At 32.6% G+C, this 19,249-nt stretch overlaps 1 protein-coding gene and 1 long non-coding RNA gene across 12 annotated transcripts in view; one reads left to right on the forward strand and one right to left on the reverse strand.

Annotated features, from left to right (window-relative positions):
- The window catches only part of DGKB (diacylglycerol kinase beta), an 802,099-nt gene that overhangs the window by 417,664 nt on the left and 365,186 nt on the right, over positions 1-19,249 (forward strand). The window lies entirely within an intron of this gene.
- Positions 9,187-19,249, reverse strand: part of LOC143651785 (uncharacterized) — a 55,652-nt gene continuing 45,589 nt past the window's right edge. The window contains exons 2-4 of the long non-coding RNA XR_013160223.1: positions 18,234-18,288; positions 13,535-13,622; positions 9,187-10,549 (exon numbers count right to left, since the gene is read on the reverse strand). This is a non-coding gene — a long non-coding RNA (uncharacterized LOC143651785). The remainder of the gene's footprint in view (positions 10,550-13,534; positions 13,623-18,233; positions 18,289-19,249) is intronic.

A 19,249-nucleotide genomic window follows, 5' to 3' on the forward strand; every position in this document is an offset into this window, starting at 1 on the left:
ATTTATCAACCATGAAAGTTTACAATGGGTGTTGATTTTTTACCAGAATTTCTGATCTCTGAAGTAGATAAAATGCATTATTTGATTAAAAATATTTGAGTAAAATACACACTGTTTATCAGATATCTAAAAATAATTATATAAACTTTTTGGGGAAAGAAGAAAATGGTTAAACATATGCCAATTTAAAAAAGAACTGATCTTTATTCTTGGGTAATTTCTGAGCTCTAGAACAATTAATTATAGTGTCACCATTTTATTAACACCTATTGCTAAACTAATAAAACAGGCTTTTGCTATTCCTCTGCTTATTCTCTTCCTTACTACACTGTCCTCAAACTTCTCAAGCTGTTGTCACCACTGACCTCCAAATTACCAATCCAATAGCACTGTATTTTCTGGAATATTTTGCTGCATTTAACTTTGACTCACATTCTGTTTCCTGGAATTATTTTCTTACTTCCTTGGGCTTCTTCAATTCCATACTCTCTTGAATCTTATCATTTTTTTTTTTTTTGAGCATTTTGTTGATCTCACCTTCATGGGAGTACTATATTCACATATATTGGCAATTAACAGTTCTCAATTGATATTAAATGACCATTTAGCTATGAAAGAATAAAAATTCTACCATATTCCAAGACCCAGTCATTTAGCTTTATCTTTCTCTTATTCACAATTGACTCAGAATACTCTCATTGTTAGAAAAAAAGCAAATAGTATAAAAGTCACATTAAAATTTAAATAAAACTTGTAAAAGTAATCATGCTATCCTTTTGAATATTTCCAACGATTTTAGACAATGGAAGTATTTTTTAAATGCCTAATGTGCAGTTGGGAATTAATAATGTATAATACATTTTCCATGCATATATTTCAAATATGGGGTCTCCTCAAAAATGTTTTATAATATAGTTGAGGCAAATGTCTAATTCAATGGTTTTAACATAATGATTTTCCTAGTCTTTTAATTTCTGGGACATGATCTTTCCTATTGTTCCATAGCTAATTTAATTTTACCTGGAATGAGCTGTCATGTGTTTTCAATGACTAAACTTATAAAATGTATCACAGCTAAGGAATTTTTTAACATTAAAAAAACAACTACACTCTAGCTAGAAGCTATAATGCTGCAAGTGACAATGATAAATGAGCGTGCGTTCCTGAAGATGTAATTAATCTGCAACAGGGTCAGAACAGCTCCTTAGGTAAATGAAACTAAATCAGCTGTGTAGTCTATAATTAACTTACAATCATATTAGTCCACATGTGATATTATTCATTATATATGTAAGGTATTATTTTCTCCATATGAAAGTTGTAATTTGCTAAGTAATGATTAACAATTCATCTTAATACTTAGTCATATTATTATAATATAATCATCATGCATTTTCATTTTTTTGATTTGCCATTTCTATTTGAAAGGCAGAAGTAAATGCATATAGTCTACATTGAATATACAGAAATGAGTAATTTAGGGATAGTACATGAATTCTTGTGATTAGATTAGTTCCCAGACTGGCTCATGTTACAAGTTCATTTTAGACTCATTGAAGACATGGAGGTATGTATAAGAAAGATTAAGTCAAAAGCAGAGTGATAGCACTTGTCCTCATTGAGTGCATATTAGTATCGTATTAAATCCTACAGAAAAATTCAAAAGAAATAGAGAAGGGAATTTTTTGACTCTTCAAAACCATATAAATACTTTTATTCCATACTAATCATTCCATATTAAGCACTGAATTCATAGACAGTTCTGACACTCAGTGAATTTCATGGATGTTAACCAGGAAAGAGCTTATTTGTGCAAAGTAAGATATTTTTTAGACCTACTATAGAATATTTTAGGGAAGCAGAAAAAAATTAGACACAGAAATAACATGCCTTGATCAGGACTGCTTAGGAGACACTCATGCTAGTTTAAGCTATAATGAGGAATATATTGAATTACATAACTGGGAAATCCAGTAGTACTTCTAACTTCACTCTAGATTTTGGCTTGCCATAATATCATCAGTTCTGTATTACTTGTTCTATCTCTTGGTTTCATTAATTGTTGTCTTCGTTTCTATCTGAGTCCAAACAATATTATCTGGACTCAATTTCTCTCTCTCCATTTTTGATGCTGTGAATCTCTGCTTGGCTTCATTTTACATTCAGGTCCTCTCCACCTGAATAAAAACAATAGGTACCTAAAATTCAAGATCCACAGAGGAAAGACATACTCTTACCTCTCAATTCCAGCAGAAAACCCTAGGGAGATATTTGGTTGAAATATTTTTGGACATGCACTCATGATGGCTACATAATTTGTAGTGCCCAGTACAAAAAGAAAATAAAGAGCCCCTCATTTAAAAAAAATCATTATGACTTTCTAAAATGTGGCAGAAGAGCACTGAACCCAGCACTGGCGCATTGAGGGTGGGGCTCTATAACTGCCAAGCCCCATGGCCATGGAGCCAGCCCTATATGAACTCATTCCCGAAACAATCACTGCAGTCCGGGTCATGAACACACTGGGGAAAGATGGCAGTGATGGTGGCAAATAAGTTCCCCATACTAAAAAGAGATTCTACTATGACAAGAAGGGGGAGAAAAGTACTTGACAGTCAAAACCACAAAAAGATCCTGTAGAAGTCATTAAAATCTTAAGAATTCACTTAAGAAATGAGAGAAGACTAATTCAAATAAAACTTATATTCAGATTTTATTAGGTTCCATGTACATGGAAGCAACTTCCTTGTATTACTAATACTAATTACTAATACTAATATTAATAATATTAGTATTATTAAATACCATAATAAATGATATTTTCTCTAAAGGAATTTGCAACCTAACTAAGCAGATTTGACAAACTATAATAAAGATCAATATGAGGACTATTGTGTTATTTAATAAAATTGAGTTTCTATTTTTGACTTATAATTTTACAGAAGAAAAAAAATAGTTGCTAGATAAAGAGCAGTGTAAAAAAAGGGGAGCAAATATAATAGTGCATTTGTTGCAGTAGGATTTGTTTTGCCGAGGTAACAACCGCCAAAATCATAGGACTTCACAAAAATTAAAGATTAGTTTCTAAATGATGTTATGCATAATTGATGATACATGATGCGTACCATACAGAACAAGCATTCTGGTTGTGCTAATTCTGGGAACCAAGCTGATAGAGCCTATTCTATCTGGAATATCATTCTTCACTGTTGCAAGGAGATAGGAGAGTAGTGAGTTCAACTCTGGCTTTTAAAGGCTTTTAACCAAAGTTACTACAAATCATTTTCACTTACATTTCATTAAAGGAAGTCCAAAAACCTTCAGGGAAGCAGGAAAGTTTATTTTTACTGTGAACCTATTAGAAGAAAAACCAGAATATTGAGGAATATATCTTAATCAGCCTTTTTTGGTTACCAAATTTATTCAGTTTAATTTCTGACCCACACCCAGTATGCACATGCTCTTACCAAAGGAGTTAACCCTAAAGCCCCATCTAGTCACACCTGAATAGTCAATGTCCAGTCACTGGCTTATTCAGAGTGGTTTCATCAGAAGGTGTTAAAAGTTCTTCATGTGTTCTCTACGGATCTAGAGATCTAGAACTAAGAATACAAGTTTTCTGCCCTCTTTCGTGCACAATATTATATGATGGTGGTTCAGGAGTAGGATAAGCATAATAAATGTTCCCGTTCAGAAGGAAAGATATGGGAGTTTCCCAGAAGACCCTAGTTTGTAGCAATTCTTATATACTGTAAGCAGATATTGTAAGTGTTCTAACCATGGGGACGTGTGCTGGGAACTATTTAAGCCTTTATTTGGCTCTCCAGAAACTTCATTGCTCATTATTCTCCATACTCCCTTTTCTCTTTTTTTTTTTCCCCATTATCCCCTTTGACCTCAATTTACACAGGTATTAGGTATTATTTCCTTCTGGAGGGGATGTGAGGAGTTCTCAGTGCACAATCTTCTTATAGACTTGGGGCCCCATGAGTGATCTTGGGTCTTGTAGAGCCACACTACCTTTTCGTCCATGCTTTTGTCAGCATAGTTCTCTCAGAAACACTTGGCTTCTTATCTGTTCGATTCCAGTCAGCAACATGATCAAATAACTACAGCCACAGTGTCTTTTAATTAAATTTTTTAATTGAGGAAACACTATAGCTTCAAACAGAGACCATACCGTTAACCGTTAATTTTTCTTCCAAGTGCCCTTTTCAATGAAAGAATTTACTATAATCGACACTCTTAGCCTAACTTTTCTCTAATGCATGCTAATCTTTCAGAGAGTCTAACAAAGGATATGAAAGCCACAGTTCTTATTTCATTCATGTCCTGAGACAATTTAATAAATTGAAAGTTTTAACAGTGTGTATGTATCCATACGTTTATATTTTTTTCCTTTGCAAAGCTGAGTTTTAATCAAGGGTTTTTTTTCTCTAAAACTATCTCAACTTTAAATTTTACTGTATGGGGTTGAAGAGAAGTTTCCTTTTCTAGCCCTAAAAATCTCAAGTGTATGAAATCTTTATATATATGTTTTAATTCCTGCTTGTAAACTCTAATTCTTTCCTTTGCTTATTTATTTCTTGGAATGCCTTGCCAAGATCACTAGCTTCAACCCCTATACGTCCTACTTACGTTTTTTAACCTCTTCTCCTAGGGCTTACGATATTTAGGTACATATCTACTTCTGCTTTAAAGGGCATAATATGGATCACCTTCTTTCTTACTTCTGTGCTAGTTTTCTCACTGCCTACCAACCTAGTTCTAAGTGCTAAGCCAATGCCTCATATTTTCATTTTTGTATAATGGCAGCATTTCCTAGTAAGGTACTATTCTCTTTCATTATGCGGTAACAGAAACACCCAAAATTGCAGTGTGTTAAAAACAAAACTAGTTTATTTTTTGTTCAAGCTATGCATCCAGCATGATTGGCAGGATTCTATGGGCCACATCATCCTAACTCAGGGATGTTGTCTCTGCAGTTTGGAAAGTGATGGTTGCTTTGGAAGCAGGGAAGGAATATGGTGAATCAGAAACTGGCATTTAAAGGCCTCTGACTGGCAGTAACATGCATCGCTTCAGTTTGTGTTTTGTTTCTTTCTGCCTTTCTTTCTCTCCCACTTGCTTTCTTTCTTTTTCTTTCTTTCTTGCCTAAAGCAAGTCACGTGGCCACTCCCAAATTCTGAAGGTCCCAGAGAGAGGAGCACAAAAATATGAGCAAATCCTAATGCCTGGCATAGCATGGAAACATAGAAAAAGAAACTGAAATGATAGAAAAATCTGACACAGATAAAACATTTAGTAATGAAGGGAAGTTAGAGATGATGGAGATAAAAAGGATGAAGTAGTAGCAGGTATAAAGGAAAATAAACATGGTTAAAAATTAATTTTTAAAAAAGACATTTTGGCATTGACATGAAGAAGCATCTGACAGTAGAAATACAAGTAGGAGGGAATGAGATGGAAAATTGACATTTGGGAGAGAGCCTAGAAAGCAGAGAAAGAGAAATAACTGACTTATAGGGAAAAACAGTTTGATGGGTCTGGAAAGCAAAGATGGATTTTTGTAAGAGAAAACAACACTACTAAGGAATTTAACATTGTGCCCTAGTAAAATTTTCCAGTCAAAAAACAGCATGCAAAGTTTCATTATTAATAGTATTATTCAGGCCCCAGTTTTTATTCTATTCACATAAATATGTGTGCCTGATTTAATTTAAATATTGTTCTTTGAAAAATAATAGCCTGCACTGTTTTTCATTGGATTGAATTTTGACTTGCATATCAGCAATGCTAGAGACCCATGGCACCTTTTAAAAGGAGATATTATTAACATTTTTTATACACAAAAAGGAATTATCTCTAAATATGTGTTAAAGATTTTTAAATTTCTGTAATAAAGATTTTCCATTATTTCAATATAACTATATGTTAGATTTATTAACTTTGTTCCATGACCAGTATATCCCTGGATAAATGCCTTCACAGCTGATGTAAACCACTGCTGTTCTATTAAGTGTTTGAAAAAGCAAAATCATGGAAATTTATACTGCATAGTTTATATTAGAAATTATAATTTCCATCTCATCCCCTCCTACTTAGAACTAACTTAGTTCATATTCTCAGTGACAGTACCTAGTCCTGTTATGGAACTTAACTAGAAAGATTTTTCTTCCATTATCTTATAACCAGCACCATCTCAAAAGCTCTCCTCTGAGGTTCTTCTGAAATTTCCTGAATATATGTGATTTTTGCATATCTAATTGTTTTCTAATAGCTGTAATTCAAGGAATTTTTTAATTACCTCAAGAACATGTGAAATCTCAGAATTAATCACTGGATTCTAGAAAAATAAAAATTATATACCAAAAGCAACCCCCTTCTTTTAATAATACAGAAAAATATAATGTAACGTAACATATTCATTTGGCATTATCATGAAATTATTTTTAAAATGTGCATGATATACTCCACACTTAAAACTTACCATCAAAACTTTGTTTTATTGAATTATAAAACTTTTGCTAAATTTCTGAGGTGTACACAGATTTTTGGAAAGGATTTGTTGAGCTTCTTCTATAAAGGTAACTTTTGACTAGCCAGCTCTTGATTTTTCATCTGTGGCTGTGATAATGACCTATTATTTATTGAGCTTCTACCATGTGCGAGAGTTACTTTGCATTGGACGCTATATAAATAGTATTTCATTTAATTTTCTCCACTTCACTGTGAGGTAGTCACTATTATTCTTAGCATAGGAGGAAACAGATTCAGCAAGGTTAATTTCCCCAAGTTCAGACAGCTGGTAAGAGAGAAGCTGATATAAAAATTCAAAGCCTATGGCTTTTGTTTTTGTTTTTCACTCTTTTAGTTGAGTCTTCTAACTTTAACATAGTTTGTTCTTTCTTTATAAGTATAGTCTTTTTACATGCTGTAACTCTGTTGATTAAATTACTTTATTTTTAACATTTATGAGATGTCTGTTTTCCCAGAATCGCAATGACCAATGCCACATACTGATCAGCTTAAGTAACAGGGATCTATTGGTTTACAGTCTTGGAAGCTCGAAGTCCAATATTAAGGTATTGGCAGGACTTGTTTTTCTCTGAGTTTGTAACATTCTGTCAGTACTGCCACATGGTGATCTCTCTGTCTTTGGGCCACTCCTCTGGCTCCTGTTGACTACAGCTACTTCTGATTTCTGGCTTCTTCTGTGTCCAATTCACTTAGCTTATTAGGACTCTAGTCATATGGATTAAAGACTACCTTAACTTAATTTGGCCTTAACTACATAGGATCTTCCAAAATCCTATTCCCAAATGGGCTCACAACTTAACTAATAATAGCACCTTCAAAGGTTCTGTGTACAAATGGGTTCACAGCCACAGGACTGGTGTTAGGACTTGAGCATATCTTTTTGTGGGGACATGTTTCAATTCTAACATAAGACAATAAAAAGTGACATGGACCAATAATGTTTTATAGCCATAGTGTGAAATGTGGTCACACATAAGTGCATATATATGTATCTTTATTTCAAAATCCTTAAATACCCTCAGGACTCTCCACTGTTTGTCCAAAGACATTTCATTGAAGTTTGCTGAAACAAAACCTTCAAGATTCTCTGTAAACACAAATCTGGTTTCGGCATGACTCTAGTTATAAGGTATTTTCTTTGTGTAGCAATGTCTGGAATCCTCTATCCACAGTGGTACCTACTGGGAAAGGGAGTCATGCTTGATGTTCCAGGCACGTGTTCCCATGGAACCATCCCCAGTGGAAAGCCTCTGAGTTGTATGCTTGGACCACTGGCAAGCAGAATCCTTATATCCATGTCTGAATGTCTGAATTTTTTACCTCTGCAGAGGAGAGGCAGACTACAGGTTGGTTCAGATGACCAGGCAAAGTAGTAAAATGCAAAAATGGAAGTTATACAGATCTCCTTATCTGGGATCATTTAAAGATGTGTAGGAATTAAATAGGAAAATAATGCATGCAAGGGGTTTCCAGATGAGGAAAATGATGTGAATGAAGCTCTGAAGTAGAGAATACAGAAAACATGAGTCATGTTGGACAAGTGACACCATGGCTTGACAGACATTCTTTCAGGGGAACAGCAGATGATCCTGAGGGAGTTAAATAAAAAAAGAGAAAGCACAGCACAGAGTACTTGAATAAAATAATGAGTCTGGAGATTAAAAATTTAGCCATGAGGAACCATTGGACAATTTTTAAAAGCAACTGATTATTTGAAAGGAAAGCATTTTAAAAAGAATAATAGGAGTGCAACCAATCAAATTTATTTAAATTGGGTAATAGTGGAAGCCAACAACAAGTTCAGAGACTAGTAATTTCCTTAGTGTGATATGAGGAACTTTTGAAACAGAAAGTTTCCAGTGAGGATGGGAATATTAGAAATCCAAATATGTCAAGGACAAAGGGAACAATTTGTGGAATTTGGTAATAGATGTGGCATTGAGATTGACAGGTCTATGAGAAATGTCATCATTTTAAAAAAACATTCTCTGATGTTAAGTTGACTATGCAAATCAGCAATGCAGAAAAGAGGGTGTGGTAATATAAATTTGAGAGAAGATTGCTGTGGATGTGATTGCTTGGGAAAATCCTAGAGAATATAAGAAAAAAATAGTCTAGGACTGAATCTTGGGGAATGAGCCATTTACATGCTTTTTAGAGTTTGAAAATTTCTTGGATGATGTTGCTTTTGTATAGTGCTCTACAAATCCCTATCAGTCTAATGTGTCTTAATAAGCCCTCTAGAACACAAATAGTTACTGTTAAAATGCTGTTCTGTCCCTGTATTTGTGGGGACACCTCAGTGGCATTTCATCCGCTTATTATTTTCTTTTCTCCAATAGACTTTTTCATCCCTGTTCCCTTGTCATGTTCAACAAGTAGCAGGATGTTTTCCCCACAATGCTCTTTTCCATTTGGCTTGTAGGCATCAGCACATCTTTTAATCCATTTGAGAAGCACTTCAATGTGCCTCACAAGTGAAGTGGGATTAATAAATAACTGAAGTTTATGACTGATTTAGATGTTAGTTTTTATTAGCATAGATTCATCGCTATAACAACACCACTCAGCGGCCATTCCCCTGAGTTCTCTGTTTCCATGAACGATGGAATCTCACAAATATTTGCACAAGGTCTCATTGTCATGTGAGTTGTATGTGGAAAAACAAAAATGAAAACAGACAATATTTTTAGTGCAATATATCTCAAATTGTAATCCATGAACCACTGTTGACATTTATAGATATTTATAGTTTATATAATGTCATGAAGCCATCTGGTGGCTTTACATGAAACCACAATGAAATAGTTTTGTTCACACATCTTTCACAAATTTGAAGTGCTAAATTACCATTTTTATGGATATTATATTGCATTATTAATAATCTTTGCATTCAAAAGGTTGTATCATTGCTTAAAAGACAGTTTTAATCACCTTGCCCCACAAAGGTCCAGATAAGGTAAATTTCCTCTTAGCTAACATTGTCGCATTATTTGCGTGTTATTATTTTTATGTCTTAAATATTCATTTTTCATTGTTAATTATTATGTTGAGTTTTATCCACAATCATAAAGAGCAAATCAAAGGCTCAGAATGAACTGTTGAGATATAAATGTAATAATAACATCAGTTATGAAATTTTAAATCAGAGTGAACAAAGACTATGTTACAAATATAAAAGGTAAATCTGTATATTCTCAGAATAGCAAATTATCAAGTGTAATGAATTCACGCAAGCAGCCAAAAAAGAAAAGTATGATAGGAATTATGAAGGTAAAAATCTTTTAAAATTGGATTTTATTGGATTGATGATTCTTTTACCTTATATCAGAGCTTTTTTGTTAGGAATCCCTGCCAATTTTGGACATAAGCTTTTGCTTAATTTCCAAAGAAAGCATGATAATCTTTCTGGTAAACCAATTGAGTTATTTTGGAGCAATAATAAAATAATGTTTTCCAAATTGATTACTATTTTATTTTGTCAAAGGCAAGGAAAAGACCATCACTTCTAAGGCATCATTAAAATCAAATCTTCTAAGTAAATATGTCAAATGGTTGCAGAGAGTCTTATAGCAACTGCAAGATTAATAATTAATACTATGCCCCCAAAACTGATGCTAGGAAAATTCCTGTGTCCAATGATGCTGTTGTTTCTCACCTAATATCATTTACCTATATCTTGGAACAGCAGGTACAGGATCTGTGTATGCTAACTAATATTTCACTTAAAGAAACCACTCGTGATTAGTCAGCAAGGTGGTGATACATGTTTGGGGGAAATGCCATCAGTGACTTTTGTTCTACTTATTACATGAAAATACATGATACAGGATCATTTTTTTCAGGTTAGTCAAAATATTTTGCAAATTATCATGGCGAATGAAAAAGATGTATTTTGATCAGTAATGAAAATCTGAGTTATTACAACCTGGAAGTGGCAAATTTCATGCACTGCGAGCAGTTAGTTAGTGGTCACACACTTTGGATCTTGACTATTGAAGCAAAAAACCTGTGGAAGTAAACAAAGCATATGTAGTAAGGGTAAAACTTTTTGGTGTGTTATTTGAGGAATTGATAACTGTAGGATTTGCTTTTCATTACTAAATTAGTGTAGCCATCAAGAAGAATGTCTATTCAATGAGTTTTTGGAAATACAGTGAGATTTTTAGAAATTCTTACAGAGAATAGCTACAAATATCCTGCTCAAGTTTTACATCTCAACAATATTTTAAAAATATCCTTAGGAAAATAATTTATGTACCATAGAATTGCTCTAAGTGTGAAGTTCAGTGATATTTAGTAAATATTTAAAATTGTGCAGCCATCTTCAAGTTTAGAATATTTCTCTCATCCCAAAAAGTTCCCTCATGCTCTTGTAAAGTCATCCCCTGTCCCCATCCCTAATACCAGGCAACCATTGATCTGCTTTCTGCCTCTGTAGATTTGTCTTTTCTAGAAATGTCATATAAATGGAATAATATATTGTGAGGTTGTTTGTATCTTGCTTCTTTCACCTTAGCACACTGTTTTTTAGGTTCATCCCTGGTGAAGCATGCATCATAATTTCTTTTTCCCATTGCTGAAAAATATCTCATTTTATGGATAAGTCACACATAGTTTATCCATTCACCTGTTGATAGACATTTGGCTTGTTTCCAGTTTTTGGATATTTAAAATAATGCTGATATAAACATTCACATTTAATCCTTTGAGTAATGTTTTCAGTTCTTTGGAGTAGATACTTAGGAGTGGAATTGCTGGGTTATATGATAGATGTATGTTTAACTTTAAAAAAAAAAAGGAAGCCAAAATTTTCAAAGTTGTGACGCTATTTTACCTTCCTACCAGAAATGTATAAATGTTTCAGTTTATTCACACCCTCACTAACACTTTCTTTTGTCTACTATTTTCATGACACTCTAGTGTGTCTATAGGTATATCTTATTGTGGTTTAATGTGGATTTTCCTAGTAGGAAATGTTGAGCATTTTTCATGTGCTTATTAGTCATTTATTTATCTTCTTTGGCAAAATGTTTTTTGCTCATAACATGGTATAGCATATAATTTCTTTTTCAGATGTTAAACAAATCCTGCATTCCTGGTTACTCAAAAATTCCACTTGCTTTTGGAGTGTAATCCTATTTATATGATGAATTCAATTGGCTAATATTTTGCTAACGATTTTTCTTGTGAAATCTTTTTCTAGTTTTGGTATTAAGGTAATGATGGCTTCATAAAATGAAATAGGTAATGATTTTCCTCCTTTATTTTCATAAAGGTTTTATGCAGGATTGTTGTTACTTTTTCCAAAAATCTTTAATGAAATTAACAGTGAAGCTCTCTGGGCTTGTCTTACACCATTCATGGTGAGATTTTAAGTTAATGGTTCAACTTCTTTATTCATTGCAGGCCTATTCAGATTTTCTATTTCTTCCTGAGCCGATTTTGCTCATCTCTATCCTTCTAGTAATTTGTCCATTTCATCTAAGCTATCCTCAATTTCAAAGTTCAAAAGCAGTGCTCCATGGAGCAAATCCAGTCTGCTGTCTTTTTGTAAATAAACTTTTATTGAGATCCAGTCATGCTGACTTATTTATAAATTGGGTATTCTTGTTTTGTTATTGCAGTGGCAGAGTTGAGTTGTGGCAACAAGGTCCGCAAACTAAAATTTTACTATCTGCCTCTTTACAGAACAAGTGTGCTGACCCCTTTACTATTTCATTGTTTTCCACAGAAATTTTTACTATTTCCTTTCTTCTATTTACTTTTGGGTTTGATTTGTTCTTCTTTTTATAGCCTCTTGAGGTAGAAGCTTTCAATTCATTTCATTGTGTTTGAAGCATATTTTTTGAAGGATTATTCTACATTTAGAATTATTAAGACTTATTTCACGGTCTAGCATATGGTGTATACTGCATAATATTCCATGTGTTCTTAAAATAATGTATAGCTCTTATTGTTGGTTGGAGTTCTTTAAATATCAGTTATATACATTTGGCTGATAGAGCTGTTTAAGTCTTCTATATCTTTACTGATTTTCTGGTCTAATTGTTTTATCAAATACCAAGAGTGGATATTTAAATTTTCTAAATACAATACTTACATTGTCTATTTTTCCTTTCAATTTTGCCTCATTTACTTCATATATTTGGGGGATTTGTTTTTTACATTTACGAGTGCTACATTTCGTTCATATATTGACCCTTTTACCAATTTGTAAAGTCCTTATTTATTTCTAGCAATAGTTCTTGCCTTAATTTTTTTTGTCACATAGTAATATATCTACTCAAACTCACTTTACTATTTATATGCTATAGCTTTATTTCTATCTGTTTACTTTCAACTTATTTGTATCTTTAAAACTAAAGCATACTTCTTATAGACAAGCTATATTTGAATCATGTCTTATATCCAGGCTGAAGTTCTCGACCATTTGATGTGAATGATAATACATTCATAAATGATGAAATTATTGATGTGGATGTATTTGCCCCTTCCATTTTTCTTTTTTTTTTTCCACGTGTCTCATGATCTTTTTGTTCCTATGTTGCTCTTTTGCTGCCTATTTTGATGTATTCTGGATCATTCTAATTTCTCTGTGATGTTTTTGTGATAGAAATATTGGGGTATAATTTATATAGCTTAAAATTCCCTAATTGTTAGTGTACAATTCAATGATGTTAATTCTTAAAGAGATGTTAATTCTTAAAGAGGTGCAACTATTACTACAACCACATATTAGAAGATTTCATCATCCCCCCAAATTTCTTAGCTCTCTTTTGCAATGAAAAAAACAATTCCTCCTCCAATCTTAGGCAAGCACTTATGTATGTTTTGCTTCTATTAGTTTGCCTTTTATAGATATTTCATAAAAATTGAATGATAAAATATGAAGTCTGTATATGAAAGAAGCACTTTGCGTCTTTCACTTAGCAAAATATTTTTTAAGATTCATTAATATTATAGCACAGATCAGTAATTCATAAATTCATACCTTTCCATTGTTGAATAGTGTGGTGGCTTGGAACTATTTACGTAGAAAAACATGGTCTTAAACAGAATCCATTCCTGTGGCTGTGAACCTATTGTAAATAAGACCTTTGATGAGGTTAGTTCAGTTAGGTCAAGTCCACCTGAATCAGGAGATTCTTAATCCTATTACTTAAGGCCTTAAGGAAGAGACAGTAGAGAGAGAAAGCAAGAGGTTTCATCCAGAAGCTGAAAGTCAATGAATCTGAAGGAGAAAGGAGAAACCAGAAGACACCACCATGTACATTGCCATGTGACGGAAAAGCCAAGGACCAAGGATCACAGCCAGCCAGCCTAAGAATGCCATAGACTTTTTGGAGAAAGAATTGCCTTGATCTTGGACTTCTCTAAGCCTCAAAACCGTGAGCCAATAAACTCTCATTGTTTAAGCCAACCCTTTGCATGGCATTTGTTTTGGCAGCTAGAAAACCAAAACAAATAGTATTCCATTCCACTGTATGGATATATCAGATATTGCATATCCACTTATCAGTTGACATATATTTGGATTATTTCTATTTTGGCTATTATAGATAACTCTGTTATCACATTCAAGAACATTTCTTGCATGGATAATATCTTCATTTCTCTTGGACAGATTCTGAAGTGTAGAATTGCTAAGTTGTATGCCAAGTATATTTTTGATTTTAAGAAACTGCCATATCATTTTGCCAATAGGCTATAACGTTTCACGTTCTTACCAGCAGTGCATGAATGTTCCAGTTCCATCACATATTCAGCAACATGTAACATTGTTCACATTTTTGTTATAGCTGTTATAGTGGGTGTGTAGTAACATCTCATTATGACTTTAGGTTGTATATCCATAATGACTAGTGATATTAAGTATCTAAATTCATATGCCTATTAACCATTCATGTATCTTCTTGGTGAAATGCCTATTCAAATCTTAAGCCCATTTTTAAATCGAATCTTTTGTCTTCTAATTGTTGATTATAAAAGTTTTGATGTATTGTGGATACAATTCCTTTGTCAGATAAGTGATTTGCAAATATTCTCCTCTAGTTTGTGCCTTGTCTTTTCCATTTCTTAATGATTCTTTTGATGTACAATCGTTTATCACTTTATCTGGGCCAAATTTATCAGTATTTTAGAAACCATTCTTTTGGTGACATATCTGAGAACACTACCCATCCCAAGGTCATGAAGACTTTGTTCTATACTTTCTTCTGGAAGTTCTTATTGTTTTAGTCCATATATTAAGGTGTGTGATCCATTTTGAGTTAATTTTTGTTTATAGTTTGAAGGAACGATCTAAGTTCATTTTCATGCTTATTGATATCCAGTTATCCCACTACCATTTGCTGAAAAGTCTATCCTTTTCCCCATAAAATTGTCAAGATTATTTTATGAAAAAATCAATTGACCATAAATGTAAGTGTTTATTTTTGTACTGTTAACTTTATTCCTCATATCTGTGTGCCTAGCCTTAAGCCAATACCATACTCATGTTTAATCTACCTTTATAGTAAGTTTTGAAATCAAGTAGCATAAGTCTTCCAATTTTGTTTTCCTCTTTCAAAATAGTTTTGCTTATTCCATGTACTTCTCATTTCCATATATATTATGGGATTAGCTTGTCAATTTCTAGGGAAAAACTTCCACTGGCATTTTGATAGGGATTTCATTACCTTTACAGGTCATTTTTGAAGAATTTCTATCTTGACAATATCACGTCTCCCACTTGTTTTGATAAATGTATTCCTATGTATTTTAGTCTTAGGAACTATTGTAAATGGAATTATTTTCTTGATTTCATTTTTAGATTGCTGATAGCTAAATTATAGCAATAAAACAATTCTAATATTGACTTTGTATGCTATGGCCTTACTAAACTCATCTATTAGTTCTAGTTTTTTTTGTTGTTGTTGTCTGTTTTTTTTTTTTTTTTTATGTATGCAGGCTCTTTGGTATTCTGAAAGACAGTTTTCCTTCCTCCATTCCAATGTGGATACTTTAAATTACTTTTATTTTTTATTTTTATTTTGCTTATTGCATTATCTAGGACCATCAGTGAAATATTGAACAGAGGTGGTGAAAGTGAATATTCCCTTTGGTAGAGTAGTTACTCATGGATAGTTTCAAGTATATTAGGGAACAAAATCTGCCATTTCTTTGTGCTTGGCAGTGTAGAAATACTTCTTACAATATATTTGTGACAATGTTAAATAATGTTAATACAAAACAGACTAAAATCACTTTTTTCTTATATTATTTACCAGGTTTTTGCACATTTTATATTGTTTGATTTAAATTTAAATGATTTGTTAATATTGCATAATTTTAAAATTGCTGCACAGAAGTAACAGCCTAGATAAAATAATCAGAGAAAATTACTTTATATACATTCCTGACATTTTCTGCTAGCTCCTTTACTATATAAGAAATGGCATCATATCCAAAAGTTATGAACTACTAGAGAAAAAGGAAGAGAAAAGGGAGATTTAGTCTAGTAAGAGATTACATAATGATTTATGGTATGATTGTCAGTTTGAGCTACTTGATATATCTTATATGATGCCACATTTCTCAAATGCTTGTTGTGACTGTTAGCTTGTTGTCCTCCATGTTCTCCAGCGAACCCCAATATCATGTGGTAAACTCAATCAAAGCATCTTTTCACGTTGTCTATATGCCATCCAATTTCAACACTCGCCTCTTGATCTCTCTTTATAGAAGCCAAAAATTTTAAATTGTAGGCAATATCTGTTTGAGAATTAAAGAATGGACCAGGCACTTGAGTTGCATTTTTTTTATATACAAAAATGGCAAGGCAGGTTAATTATTTACTAACTCTTTCCTTTGGATGTCCAAAGGAATAACTGAAAAAATCATCTTTATTCATTATCTTCCAATTTTTCCTGCTTTATAAAGCAGCAGTAGTAATTTCTTTAAGAAAATAGGAGTGTAAATATTCACTTTTGGAAGAGTAATTGTAATAATTTTCTAGTTACCATTAGAAAACATAGCCTTCATGAAATAGTACTTCTATCTTAGAAGGATTATTTACATCTTGTTAGAAGGCAGAAACCTTTAATGATATCTTAATCAAAGGAAATACTTCAGTAATGATACATTTATTAATCAATGCTAAGCAAATAAATCTGCAGTTCACTTTGGATTTCACTTTATGCATATATGTTCAGGTTAAAAAAATAACAAGTTCATGAGTGACTACTAATAGCATTTCACTTGATTATGTTTTTGTATCTAGTTAACTGTAGAAGGCAATATTTGAAGGTACTTCACATTACAATTTATTATTGTGTAGGAGAACATGGATAAGGGATATACCAGCCAAGACAACCTGATAAATAAAGGGTTAATCTAAAATAAACTATGTAGTGTGTCTGATGAAGCTGTTGGAGAAAATAGACAAGCTAAAATAAAAACATTATTGCAACTATTATTTAAATATATAATAACGAATGTGAAGGTAACTGAGTTCTTGTTTGATAGCATTATTCTTCTTCTGAATGTTGTCAAATAACTAATTGTTAAGGATAAGGGATTTCTATCGATTGTTCAAAAACATTTTTACTGAGTGGTAATATTAACACATTCCAGAGAACCCTGCCAATTACATACACAAATATCATCATAGCTTACTTTGTGTTGAAATCAACATGATCTTTGTTTCAGAGTTCATATTATTAGTGTTTTCAGTCCCTCTACCCAATAAGAAGTAATCACTTAAATGGAATTTACAGATTATTTGACACCATTTCTGAACAAATAAAGTTGATCTTCACCTTTTAAAACAAATAAATGTCAATGACATTTTCCCCAAATTTTCCTGGTGCCTACACCAACAATTCCACAATTTCTATATCTGTTTAGGAGGTTTGTGTATTCAGGCTATATAATAACAATTTTAAGGAGAAAATCCTTTGTTATTCTCTTTTCAAACTTAAAGTAAAAGCTTTGAAAATAATTTTAAGTAAGTTTCTTTAGTGTCTCAGCATTATCATAAATAGTTATCCAGTTTTCATCTTGCTTAATAATTTCAGGTAGAAGACAGTGAGAGTGTGTAAGAGATGCCAACTTGGAACCCTCCAATTTGTAATGAAGCTAAGCAACATTAGTTTTAGTTTCGATTCAGCCGTTAAACTCTAATGCAATTAGCCAACTTCCACCATCTCTGTTACACCACCAGTTTTATGATCTGTCACAGCTTCTTTATTTCTTAAAGAATATGCACGGAATTATCATAAGACTAGTAAAATCTACAATAGTATGTCTGTATTTTACATGCAAACAATGGTAATCCTTACTTAACTGCTGGATTTCTATGTTGTAATATCTATGTGTGTGTGTTGTGTGTGTGTATCCCACTTACATGCTTATTTAAATAACTTTTTGGTTAATGTATTTATATTCTATTAGCGTAATGTATGGTTTTTTCTGTTTTCACTTGTCAGAATATGTATTACAATGTAGCTGCTCTATTCACATGCTTATTTAACTAATTTTTTGGTTAATGCATTTATATTCTATTAGCATAATGTATTGATGTTTTTTTTTTTCTATTATCACTTCTCAGAATATGTATTGCAATGTCACCAATCTGTAATGACTGTTCAGGAGAACCACAATACAAATAAATTTTCTATGAATTACTTCATAATTATACTTCAAGTTACCATGTAGTTCAATGACTAATCACCATGTTACTTGCAATTTTTATATCTTGTAAGCCTGCAGTTTAAAAGACAGAAATAATCAGATAATTAGTCTTTGATTACATAGTACTCACCCTGTTCTTAAATGTACTTAAATGGCCAATAATTACCGTGTAATTACAGAGCAATTATTGTAGTGCATTCACACGACCATATGTAAGGCACTGTCAGTGATTTCATCCCCTATGTTTAGGGATTTATGACTCAGTCATAGAAAGGTCATTGAAGGCTGCACTGGGTCAAAAACTGCCTGAGAGAGTGGGCCAATTTATAAAGGTGACTGAGTAGATGCTAGTGCAATGGGAAAGAACTATTAAGGGAAAGTAGTTGTGACCATTTTTAAGATTTTTTAAGATGTCTAAATTTTTTTTTGAGATAGCTAAAATATGCAAAGAAAGAGAGTATCTAGAGCTCATTCTGATTGCTAAAATTTTTCGAAGTCCATCAACTTGTCCTTTTAAGCAAGTCATTTTCTTTTAAGGTGTCTCTTTTCACTTTACCCAGAAATGCTTCTTTGGATACTAATAGACCATTTAAAATTACATAGTACAAGGTTCACACGCTAAAAATTTCCCTCTCACTTCCATATAGCAAGAAGTTTTAAGTGCCAGCACTTGGCACCTCAGCAAAAGATCATAGTTATCACATTTTCTTTTTATTGAGTTGTTGCATGGCAAGAATTGATAATTTTCCACTCACAGAGCTAAATAAAAGTTGCTGCTTTAGGAATAGTTTTACATGGTTGTATTTTGCTACTGAACTATGCAATTCATTAAATTCCATACTGTTTTATTTTAGTATAAGTTTCTCTTCATTACAATTACATTTCAACAAAGGAAATTTGAATTATTCTTGATAATAGGGGAAAATATAATTTAAACCCCACCAAATTTGGAGCACTTTGTAGTGACATTGTACTATGCTTTCTTGAATCTCCCCAAATGATTTATATAGATTTATACAAGCACATATAACAA

Source organism: Tamandua tetradactyla, chromosome 1 (genome assembly GCF_023851605.1).
Source record: "Tamandua tetradactyla isolate mTamTet1 chromosome 1, mTamTet1.pri, whole genome shotgun sequence".
Lineage (NCBI taxonomy): Eukaryota > Metazoa > Chordata > Mammalia > Pilosa > Myrmecophagidae > Tamandua > Tamandua tetradactyla.